Below are 12,033 nucleotides of genomic sequence, written 5' to 3'. Positions count from 1 at the left end.
TTTTGAACCATAAGAAAGCGATTTTAAGTCACGGTGTTCTGGTTATTGGTTTGCCTACACATATATGATAAGTGAGTTTTATATGTCGTATACATTATTATTTGTCTTTTGTTAATTTATTTTATAATGAGTATAGTTCTTTCTAAATTTGGTTGTTTAGTATACTTCTCCGTCCTGATTTTGTTTATGCACTAAGGACAAGAATAAATAAATAAATTGAAGAATATGTCGACAATCATTGGTTTTTAGTGGAAGCAATATTTTGTGAGTGGTGATCTGATCAAAATAAGAGGAGTTAAAGTATTATATCTACGTGAGGAAACTGGTTAGATAGAAAACATTGATAAACGGAAATCAAGGAGAACCAGAGCATGATAGAGAATAGGTTGCTGCCACAATGAACCAGAGAAGGAAATCAAGGAGAACCATGATAGAGAATAGGTTCTGATGAGGATTTGGTCCTCAACTCCTAGTGGTTTGAAAAGCTTTGTTCTATTGTATGGACATGGTAACATGCTTCTATTGTTTGAATAATCCCAAAGTATGAATGAATCTTGGAGCAATAAGAATTTATAAATTGATAGAATTCACCTAATGTTTTAATTTAATATCTTGACAACATTAAGAACTGTCGTCTGATTAAGGCGGGGAGCCTATCATCGATTTTACTCTCTTTTACACATATGGGTTGTGTGTGAGAGAGAATATATATCTAGAAATCTTTGTTACCTAAATCCAACACAAACTCACCTCTCTCTAACTATCTATCTCTCTCTCTCTCTCTCTCTCTCTCTCTCTCTCTCTATATATATATATATATATATATATATATATATATATATATGGGCTGCTAATTTACACCCACCATAAAACATTAAGGTGTAAATTAGCAAGCTACACCCACTTATATTTTTCTAAAACACTCTTTTGTTTCTATTCTAAATAAATTTATATAGAAGGACAGTTTTGTAATTATCTTAAGGAAAATCCTTAAAAAAATGAACTAAAAAAGAAATGACATGCTTAAGATACAAAACATGTCACAGAGACAAACTTTTATGGAAACAATATTTGAAATGATGAACGTAGGTGTAAATTAGTGAGGTGGGTGTAAACAATTTTATAAAATTTATAAAAATGAGTGTATATAATAAAGTGGATGTAGGTTGCTAACTTACACTTTAGTGTTTTTAGGTGGGTGTAGCTTGCTAATTTACACCTTAATGTTTTTAGGTGGGTGTAAATTAGCAGCCCCCTATATATATATATATATATATATATATATATATATATATATATATATATATATATATATATATATATATTGTCGTTGGGTGAAAGAAAACTAGTAAGTGCAGAGCTTATAAACTAACACTAGTAAAAGACTCGTGCATTTCGCGTAACATTGTGATCATTATATAAAAAATAATTACATTAATAAAATAGTCAAATATTTAAAGATATAAAATGAAAATATCAGCATTAATGCAATTCTACTATTAAATGTTTTTATCTAATATACACAAAAAATTCTTCTTAAAAAAGAAGCAAGCCATGGTGCACGGAAATCATGAATTTTCTTTTTATTATACTATACTATAGATAAAATTAGTACTTCGATCTAATATGAAATTTGTTTCAGATCTCAAAACATATTAGTTAATACTCAATATCATTAAATTTATGTACAAAAATAGTAAAACAGATGAAATCTCAATGTTGAATCATGGCAAGTTAATGAGACGGGAAATCAGTCTCCAAGAAAATTATAACTCTTGATAACTAGAGTGCATGTGGAAGAACATAAACTATTCTAAGAAAAAAAATGAAAAAACGAATATACATCTAGCAAACATCATAGATAATCTTTTATAAATAACAAGGGAAAGGTCGTTCGTTTATAACCAGTCAACCGATCAATTTTAAAATCAATTCAGTACCATTATACAATATTAAGACAAAAAAGAGAGGAAAGGACCTGAATATTTGAGCAGTCAAACTCAAAATGCTTCGGCAGCTCAGAATGGCAGAAACATCCTGATAGAGATATATGTGGGGCTGCCATGGCCTGCTTAGCTCATAATGGAAGAACAACCTAAAGCATGAGTGTGTAATGGTTCTACTTAATTGGAATGAATATGCAAACAATAATCTATTGATTCATTCAAAGAAACATTGCAACTTGGTAATTGCAATCTCTGTTGATAGAGAGTAATAGGTGACAAAGAAATGTAATAAGAATAAGAATAATAGAAGTGAAGGACTAGAGAATCAGAGAGAAGAAGAAGAAGTTACATCACACATTTTCCTGCCTTGTTTCCTTGACCATCTCTTATTTATAATGGTCCACATTCCTATTTCCTATATTTCCGTTTTCATTTCTTTGACTCACTACAGAGTGAGAATGCAAGTTAGAAGAAAGAGATTGCATGCAAGAGAATGTGTTCACCCCAAACCCAGTGACAACAGTTATTAACTATACCTTCTTTTTAATAGTGCAGCTTTGAGAAAAAGAGCGTTTAAAATATGCTATTGGGCAAGGGTTATATATCTGGTCACTTTTACCCATATTTTCTCTATTTATATACATCCTTCACATTTTGAAAGGACAAAAAGAAAAAGAATGTCAGTATCCAAATTGAAGAGTAAATGAATTTTAGGAATCTACAAGAGTAAGAGATGTAAATTACGTATCAGGTGTTTCAGTCTTGACATAATTATGATGCTCATTTTCTTACTTTTTTCTATAATCATGGTTACTACAAATATACAAACCATCTTCCTTTCGGATATATAAATGTTGATGCACAGCCAGTCAAAGCATCACATTCAACCCCTAATAAGAAAAAAATAGAATAAATCGAATAAATGTACAAGTAGAACTACCAGAAGTTTCAAGTGTCATAAATGAACGCGGCTTAAATCAGAAATATGATCATTCCAAGTGGCTTAGACAAAAATGACATTTATTCAGTCTTTGTATCTTTCCCTCTTTCGTGCCTGTGATTAAAGCATCAACTAAATATGGCTAATAACAGGAAGGATCATGCAGCAAGGGTAAAACATTTGGCACAGGTTTGAATGATATAGCCATTATGGTTAAAATCCCCTTTCTGAGTAATTAAACAAATAGGCCTTATCTCAACACTGTTTAAGAAAATAGTAAGAAAAGGCACCAAACTCTAATAGTTCTTTGATAGTCTTTTTCCCTTAAAGGTCATCATATATTTTGACTAAATTAGTGCACTTTTAACATCTATATAGAAGCATAATTTACAGCAGTAAATGCAACAACACTGCTCAATTGGTGTCTTTTATTTAGATTATGCACATAATATAAACCAATCATTGCCACCTTCAGCAACATTATACAAATTGGAGCAATGATCTAGAAATAAACTAACAATTATAGAACAAATAAAATTTTCTTAGGTAAAAATAGATTTGAAATAGAGCTTGTAACAAGAAAGTTTAAAATTAGCCAAGAAAACGGCGTGCGAGAATAAACTATAACAATGACGGAACACACAAGTTTATGCATGAATTTTAGTTTCCTTACAAAAATTCTTTGAATCATCGCTGAAGAAAAGAAAGCAACTCTCTAGGGTTTCGAATTGATCACTCCGAAATAAATATTCTTCTTGTTGCGATTCCAGCACCTTGAAATCCTGAGCAAAACCGACATTCAAATGAAATTATACCAAAAATGGAAACAACATATGAAATCATTGTAGCAAAAACGAGATTCAAATGAAATCATACCAAACAACAGAAACAACATATCGAATCATTGTAGCATAGCACCTTGAAATTATACCTTCAGTTTGTTTAAACCCTACGCAAAGAAATCAAAACGAAAATTATCATAAATTCAAAAATCAGAGATAAAAATCTGCTATAAATCAGAATATGTGAGATCGAGTAGGAAGCAACAGTGCAAAACTGAGTGTGATATTTCAATGAAGAATAAGTTTCAATTTTGTGATGAAGAATGAAGATTCTGTGTTAGGGATTTTGTGATTGCGATTGCGATTGAGAAAAAAGGGAGTCTGTTATATTTTGAGAGTGTTGTGGCTAGTTTGGAACAAAGTAATTTATTTACTGATTTATATTTTGGAATAAGCAATATATTTATTTTTTTTGACGTTAGAATAAGCAATATAAGTAATAAGTAATGGATAGTTTTTTTTTTTAAGTTAAAAAATAAAGTAACAAAGAAGTGACGATAATCTTAACCACGAAATTAAGTCAAGAATGGATAGTTCAATTTTTAAGGAATGATCAAGGAAATCACGGGGTTAGTGGCACTGGAGTGTTTGACAACTATAGCGTGAAAATAAGCACAAGAACCGATTCAGAGGGATCACCATTTCATATCTAGATTGATCCTATTCATTCGCATAAAAAGGTTTCAATTATTTCCACTCTTCATTGCTTCCTTTTCTCATTTTCATTCTTATAACTTATTTAATTTAATTCAAGTGTTGATTCACGATTGAAGGAATTACTAGTAAATCAATTATCATGAAATCTGGGGAATTATTACTGTTTCTTCTTTCTTTCAATGTCTTCTATTATGCAGAAGTGGTACTCAATCTACGTTTTTCCTATGAATTTTTGTTTTTATTATTAATCTCATTCGGTTTTTGACGGTTTAATTCTGTTTGATGGCTATAAGATTTGTGCACCTCAGACATGCCCTGATAATGCTAAATGTTGTGATTCGGATGATTGGGAAGGTAAATTTTTTCCTGGCATTTCCAAAATTAAATATGCGGTACATCTTTTATGGCCAAACATAACATGACATGTTGACATGGATAATAATATGAAATAATGACATAATAGAATGCAATCTCACACAATGGTGTATTTTTTTAAAAGGTATTGTTAACGAGTGCCCGGACACTTTTAATTATTCTAAATCAAGTAATTATTCATTAAAAATGTCAAGTTTTAAATTTCAAACACAATTTATTACACAAACTTTAATAAAAAGTTATCGGCCACTGTGTTGGTATCAGTGTTATATCATTGATATGACACTAGCACATTTTTAAAATTATCATTACTCTCAACTAAATTAGTTTTCAATTTTCATGTTGGCGCAAGTGTTCTGGACAACATAGTACCGTTATCTAAGAAATGTTAACGAATTTATATCTCTTATGTTCATTTGTATTCCATAGTAATGTGTCGTGTGTTCATTTATTAATACATGATGTATGTAATTTTCAGGGGCCTTCAAGTAAGAATCCACTTCCATTTAAATGGTATAATCCAGACGAGAAATTTCTTGGGAAGAAGATGAAGGTTGGTTTTCTTTTATATTATAAGTGGTGTTTCTTATTTGACCTAAACATGGACTTTGATTGAATTTACTCTTGTGTAACTGCAGGATTGGTTCAGATTGAGTGTTGCATTTAGGAACACATTCAGTGGAACAGGTGTTGACCCGTTCGGTGCACCTAACAAATATTGGCCATGGGAAGATGGTACCAATATTTTCTAGGTGCACCGAAGGGGTCAACACCTAGCAAATATTGGCCATGGGAAAATGGTACAAATTCATTAAGCATGGCAAAAAGAAGATGTGAGTTAATTCTACACTCTCAAATTTTATATACTTAGATATTTTTATGTTCTAAAAGATAAAATTGTTTTAATTAACACAATGAGAGCAAATTTTGAGTTCATAAAGAAACTTGGAGTAGATTTTTGGTGCTTCCAAGATAGGGATATAGCTCCTGAGGGGAAGACTCTTAAGGTGAGTCAATCTTTGAAATTTCTTAGAGAGAATTGAAGTATGAGAGATGGTGTACATGCTTACTTAACGTTTATATCTGGAATATTGAAATTGAACAATTGTCAGAGACATAGTTGACGGAAAGTGTTTTCTTAATTAATGCATTGCTGCTACATTTATTAAGGTTATTATATACTCTATTCGAGCTATTGAATTTTTCACTTGTTGTCTTTGTCTTAAGAATCAAATGTGAACCTTGATGAAGTTGTGGCCCTTGCTCATGAGCTTCAGAGTCAGGTAATTTGACATCAATGAATCTTTTAATATAGAGTATTGACTTTCAGATAAGCAGCTTAAAATCGGAAAATAAGCCTCTTTGCTTTGAAGCAAGTACAAAGTTCCTGTAATTATGCTTGTTCACTACAAATAAATAATTTGAAATATTTGAATTTTGGAGAATGCATAAATCTAAGATTTTGTTTAGTGAATCGTGGTTTTGAAATGTTGATAACACATGCTTTTATTTTCTTTTTTCCATATTATAGAGCAAAAAGAGAGTTTTGTGGGGAACTTCTCAGTTGTTCGCGCATCCTCGTTATATGCATGGTGCTATTACTAGGTAAGATTTATACCATAATCTCCTAGCTTGTCTATACAATCCTTATGCCCATCGGCTTCATGACTCACAATGAATTGTTTCACAGCCCCAAATTAGCAGTGTATGTATATACTGCGGCTGAAGTGAAAAAAGCCTTGGAGGTACACTTGTATAGATATAGTACTAAAGTAGTAACAAGGTCGGCAGTATTTTCAGAATCAATGTTCATTGTGCTAAGGAAAATATATAATGCAGGTGACACATTATTTGGGGGGAGAAATTATGTGTTTTCGGCTGGTCGAGAGGGTTTCCAATCTCTTTTGAACAAAGATATGGAACGAGATCTTGCTCATTTGGTGCGTGAATCATTCTATCCTTGATTTAATTATCTTATTCTGCTCTCCGTTTGCCTCTTGTGTTAGTAGACAATGTACATGAAATATCCTTGAAAATAAAGAAATAACAGTATCAAATTGCACACGACATCAACAGTAATAACCAGGTCTCAGTGTTAATGCTCAGTTATTTACAATGCTACTTATTTACCTGGTTACAATCTTACTTTTTTAAAGCTGCTGTTGCACACAAAAAGAAGATCGGATTCAAAGGTAACATTCTCTGGAATACCAACTAGCTACATCATTGTATAGAACTAAACTATGAAACATAGGAGCATTAGAGCACAACTATTATTTTATCTCTATACAGACTACACCATAATTGTCTTCTTTTTGCTTTATAAATGAATTTTTCTTTTGCATTTCTTTTTCTATGTTTTTAGGGACATTTTTAATTGAACCAAAGCAACAACAACCTACAAAACACCAATGCGTATCTTACCCATTCAATCAATGATTTTACAGTGCCTATTATTGTATGATATTACAAACTTTCCCTCAAAAAAAACTTGTATTCCTCTAGGTATGATTGGGATGCTGCAACTACAGTTAATTTATTGCGAAGTAATCGACTTATAGGTAGTATTTACTTGTATTCATCATTCAAATATCACCCCATGAACCAAAAAATTAGTGTGATGTCTTTTCTAGAAATAAGTTGTTATCTTGAAACTGGAAAAAAGGCCCCATTAAATTTTTCAATTGGACATAACTTTTCAATGCCTGCATAGTTGCCATCATGAGGTTGAAACTGTAACAGCTCGATTTTCGCTAGTTTTATTTTATTATTTATTTGTGTGTATTATATGTGCTCATGTGTGATTATTTGCCTCTGTGTGTATTTTTGGTTGGGAATTGTAGAATTCAGTGTTAGAAGGGTATTTTGGTCATTTTGAGAGTAAGGGTAATTTTGTAATTTTGGTTGAGGATTATTTTTAGTGCTTAGTGAGAGTTATTTTTTCACCAAGTTACTAGAGAGGGTGTAGTAATTATTTTATTTACCGGTAAGTGACCGTTAGTATGATGTTTTACCATTAAGTGAGTTAAACCATTTTTGGGTGTTAGAATAGAAATGGGTTAGGCCCATTAAGGTGTGGTGAGTTAAGCCCAATTAAGGGAGCCTATATAAACTAATGTTAGTGGAGAGATAGGGTTTTACCACATTTTTCAATTGAGAAGAGAAGAGTTAGAGGTTAGAGAGGAGAACAAGAACAAGGGCTAGAGCTAAAAGAGGGGATTCATCATCTAGGAGATAAATTGAAGCTTGGGTTAGAGAATCATGGTGCTAGAGGTAAGAGGGTTAGGCTTCACTCATAATTTCATAACTTTTTCTTTTTACCCATTTTGTGAAATTGATGAATTGAACCTAAATGTTGTGAATTCGTGCATGATTGTTGTTGTTATGTTTGAGAACATGATTTGCAAGATATTTGTATGTGAGTATGTGAATTAACATGATGAAATGAATAAATATGGGTATATTGTGTTCTTGAGCAAATTCGATGAGAAATGAGGTTGTGATGTTTAATTGTGCATGAATTCGTGTTCATTAGTTGTTGTTGATGATTGTTGAACTGTTAGAATCGAATTGGTGTAACTGGAATCGTTGTTTATCGATTCATTAGGAGATTTGTGGTTATGTTGGTATGTTGAGAAAATTTTGTGATTTTGATGAAATAAGCTATGTTGTTGTTCCTAATGCTTGAATCATGTTTGTTTAAGTGTATTGAACCTCTTTTGACCCATAAACACTTTCTGGAACTTGGTTTGGGAGTTGGGGGATTTGAAAAATGGGATTTTGGGTGAAAATGGTGTGAAAACCCGTAACTGCTGAAGAAATTCGCCAGAATTTCGCTAATAGCGAAACTGTCTTGAGTTTTTTCGCTAATAGCGAAATTGCCCAGAAACAGTTTTTCTGTTTTGTTTGTTTTGAGCTTTTGGGGACCAATCCAATACTTCTAAAATGTTTCTTTGGACTTAATTAACATCTGTTTATACCTTTAATCCTACTGGAACATGATTTGAATTAGTTTGGACTTGAATTTGTGAAAATCGTCTAACTTTTATAAAAACGGTCGAAACGTCGATTTTTTCGAAAACTCGTTTTTCTCCGGAGTTTGAGGTGGGATTAAAGTTGTATATTGTTCATATGATTTCTAAAATTGGTTGTGATTGGTTTCATCAAGTAGTAACTTGTTTTGCTTTGAAAATGAGAATTTTTGTGAAAAGTGATAAAGTGAGACGAAATTTGAGTTTTTCATGAATTCATCGTATTTGGCCGATGAAATGCTTATGTAACCTCTACTGCACATATATCTGACTTGTGAGAACACATGGCATAGGCAATTGAGCTTGTTTACTTGGTTTTGACTTAAATGCTCAATTACTTGAAATATTTTGACTTTGAGAGACGAATTTGATTAAAAATGATTTTTGAGAGCCTATTGCTTATCAACCTTTTATGAATGGATTAATATGATTATGAGATGATGTATGAATGGTTGTTGAGTGAGGAATATGATGTTGGTGATCATATGTGTATTTGTTCCCTTATTTGGATTGTAAGGAATTATGTGGAAATGTGGCAACTATATGTGGATTTATGTGAAGATGATTGTTGGTGTATTTATGTGACAACTACATGTTGCTTGTGTTGTGAATGTGTTGTTGATTGTATATATGTTATGTGGTGGATTGTTGTTGATTGCATATATACAATTATTGTTGATGTTGAGGTGAATTGTTTGTGTGAACATATGCATTGTAGTTGAGTCATATGTTCATGCATACATGACTGATGGTGGTGGATTTTATATCCAATTGAGGTGATTACGATGTTTTTGTTGCATCGAAGGTGACGACCTGGAGGTGTTTTGGTACCACATGCATCTAGATGAGTCTAGAGCCATTGCATAAATTGTTGGTGAATTGAATTGCATGGAGATGTGCTTGATGGTTGCATTGCTAATTGTAATGGTGAATTGAATTGTTAATTGTTAATTGTTAATTGTGAAGGTGAATTTGTAATATGTGTATGATACACTTGTTGATATATACTTGGAATGATGGTAATGAATGATATGAATGTTGTGGATACTTGTGAGTATGTGTGTATTTATTAATCATCATGCTTGAATGTATCTTTCATTTCCAATGTTCTTGATTAAGTCTTATATGGATTATGATGATGTAATGCTAACCCTCAGTGGTTTACCACCAACCTTTCTGTATGGACGGGTAGATGGAGTGCAGGATGCTTAGTTTGTTTGCTTGATGATGCCGAGGAGTGGAGTTCCTCTTTATATGCAAGTGTCTAGATTAGGGCTCTGATCTAGGGTAGTTCTTGCATGTTGTTTTATTTGACTATGTATTTTGGAGTTGAGATGTACTTGTTAATTGAGATTTGGAAAATACATTTGTATTATGTTGAGATTTGAAGATATTTAAGAATTATATGTATGTTTCGCTGCTATGTTATGTAAGATGATCTTTATGCATGTATGTTTGAATTCGAAGACGTAGCATCTATTTCTAGAATATGTTTGTATATTCGCGCGTTTTACCGCTTACTAGAAATAGGGTGTTACAAGTTGGTATCAGAGTCGTGGTCAGTTTTGTCCGAACTAATAGACTAATAGATTAGTAGACTAGTGTTTGTTGATTTACCCTGTTAGTATGCGAATGGTAATGAGCTACCTTCGGTACTTGTTAGTTATGCTGCTGTTTTTATCTGTTGGTTGGTTTTGTGTAGAAGTGAGATGGCTGGTGGTAGAGATGATGGAGCGATTGCAGAGGCTTTGACTGCAATGGCACAAGTGTTGGCTCAGGCTAATGAGCAGGCGGCAGTTGGTCATCGTGATCCTGGAGAGGCGGAGGAGCGGAGGTCGGATCGTTTCTTGCGAAACAGTCCGTCGACGTTCAAGGGTAGATATGACCCGGATGGAGCTCAGGCATGGGTACAAGTCATAGAGAGGATCTTTCGTGCTATGGTGACGAGTGAGGACCAGAAGGTCAGGTTGGCTACTCATATGCTTGTTGAGGAGGCTGAGTATTGGTGGACCAATGCTAAGGGAAGGCTTGAGGCTGGTGGAGCTGTGACTTGGGCTAGGTTCAAGACTGAGTTTTTGAGGAAGTACTTTCCTGAGGATTTGAGGACTAAGAAGGAAGTGGAATTCTTGAACTTGAAGCAAGAGAACCGTTCAGTGGCTGAGTATGCTGCAAAGTTTGAGGAGCTATCGAGGTTTTGTCCGTACATCAATGAGGATGATGCTATGGTTTCCAAGTGTGTGAAGTTTGAAAGCGGTTTGAGGCCCGACATCTATCAGTATATGTGTATTCAGGAGATCTGAGACTTTGATACTTTGGTGCATAAGTGTCGTATGTTTGATGATGCTGGAAGGGCTAAGGTTAATCACTACAAGGCTCAGAATGAGAAGAAAGGAAAGAGTCATGGATTTGGGAAGCCGTACAACAAGGACAAAGGCAAGAAGAGAGAATCTGGTGGAGGCTCTAAGGTGAATGTTGCTGAGGTGAGGTGCTACAAGTGTGGCATATTGGCTAATTTTGCTAATGATTGCAAGAGTGGTGAGAAATGCTACAAGTGTGGAGAAGCAGGTCACAAGGCTTTTGAGTGCAAGACGGAGATCACCTGCTACAATTATGGTGAGAAGGGGCATATCAGTACTAAGTGTACCAAGCCGAAGAAGGCTGCGGGGAAGGTGTTTGCATTGAATGCGGAAGAGGTGGAGCATCTGGATAATCTCATCCGAGGTATGTGTATTATCAATAGTACTCCTTTGATTGCAATTATTGATACTAGTGCTACTCATTCTTTTATTGCGGTTTGTCATGTTGAGCGTTTGGGTTTGGTTGTGACTCCGTTGTCTCGAGGGATGGTTATCGACACCCCGGCTAGTGGTTCGGTGACTACTTCTTTTGTGTGTGCTAAGTGCCCTGTTAGTTTTGGTAATGTAGATTTTGAGTTGGATCTTGTGTGTCTTCCGTTGAAGCATATGGACGTGATTTTCGGTATGGATTGGATATTGACTTCTGGTGTTAACATTAATTGTTTGACCAAGAGTATAACGTTTTCTAAGCCAGTAGCTGAGGAAGGTGGGAAGTTCTTGACCGCGGAGCAAGTGTAGAAGTCTTTGGATGGTGAAGCTAGTGTGTTCATGATGTTTGCTTCCTTGAAGGAAAGTAGTGAGAAAGGAGTTGGTGATTTGCCGGTAGTGCAAGAGTTTCCAGAAGTTTTTCCGAACGACGTTACCGAGTTACCGCCGGAGAGGGAA

The 12,033-nt window shown here is 34.0% G+C and overlaps 2 long non-coding RNA genes across 2 annotated transcripts; one reads left to right on the top strand and one right to left on the bottom strand.

Annotated features, from left to right (window-relative positions):
- Positions 1–1,978: 1,978 nt before the first annotated feature.
- On the bottom strand, positions 1,979–4,003 carry LOC146916156 (uncharacterized). Its single transcript, XR_015013741.1, has 3 exons — positions 3,763–4,003; positions 3,560–3,668; positions 1,979–2,095 (listed from the first exon to the last, which is right to left on the bottom strand). It is a non-coding gene; the product is annotated as an uncharacterized LOC146916156 (long non-coding RNA).
- A 446-nt stretch (positions 4,004–4,449) lies between these two features.
- LOC146916155 (uncharacterized) lies at positions 4,450–5,462 on the top strand. Its single transcript, XR_015014893.1, has 4 exons — positions 4,450–4,587; positions 4,679–4,739; positions 5,239–5,313; positions 5,399–5,462. It is a non-coding gene; the product is annotated as an uncharacterized LOC146916155 (long non-coding RNA).
- Positions 5,463–12,033: the final 6,571 nt, after the last annotated feature.

Source organism: Medicago sativa, chromosome 6 (assembly GCF_051527215.1).
Source record: "Medicago sativa cultivar Bolivia chromosome 6, Bolivia_mono, whole genome shotgun sequence".
Taxonomy (NCBI): domain Eukaryota; kingdom Viridiplantae; phylum Streptophyta; class Magnoliopsida; order Fabales; family Fabaceae; genus Medicago; species Medicago sativa.
Note: the sequence above shows the minus strand (reverse complement) of the source record. Positions and strands in the feature narration are given on the sequence as shown.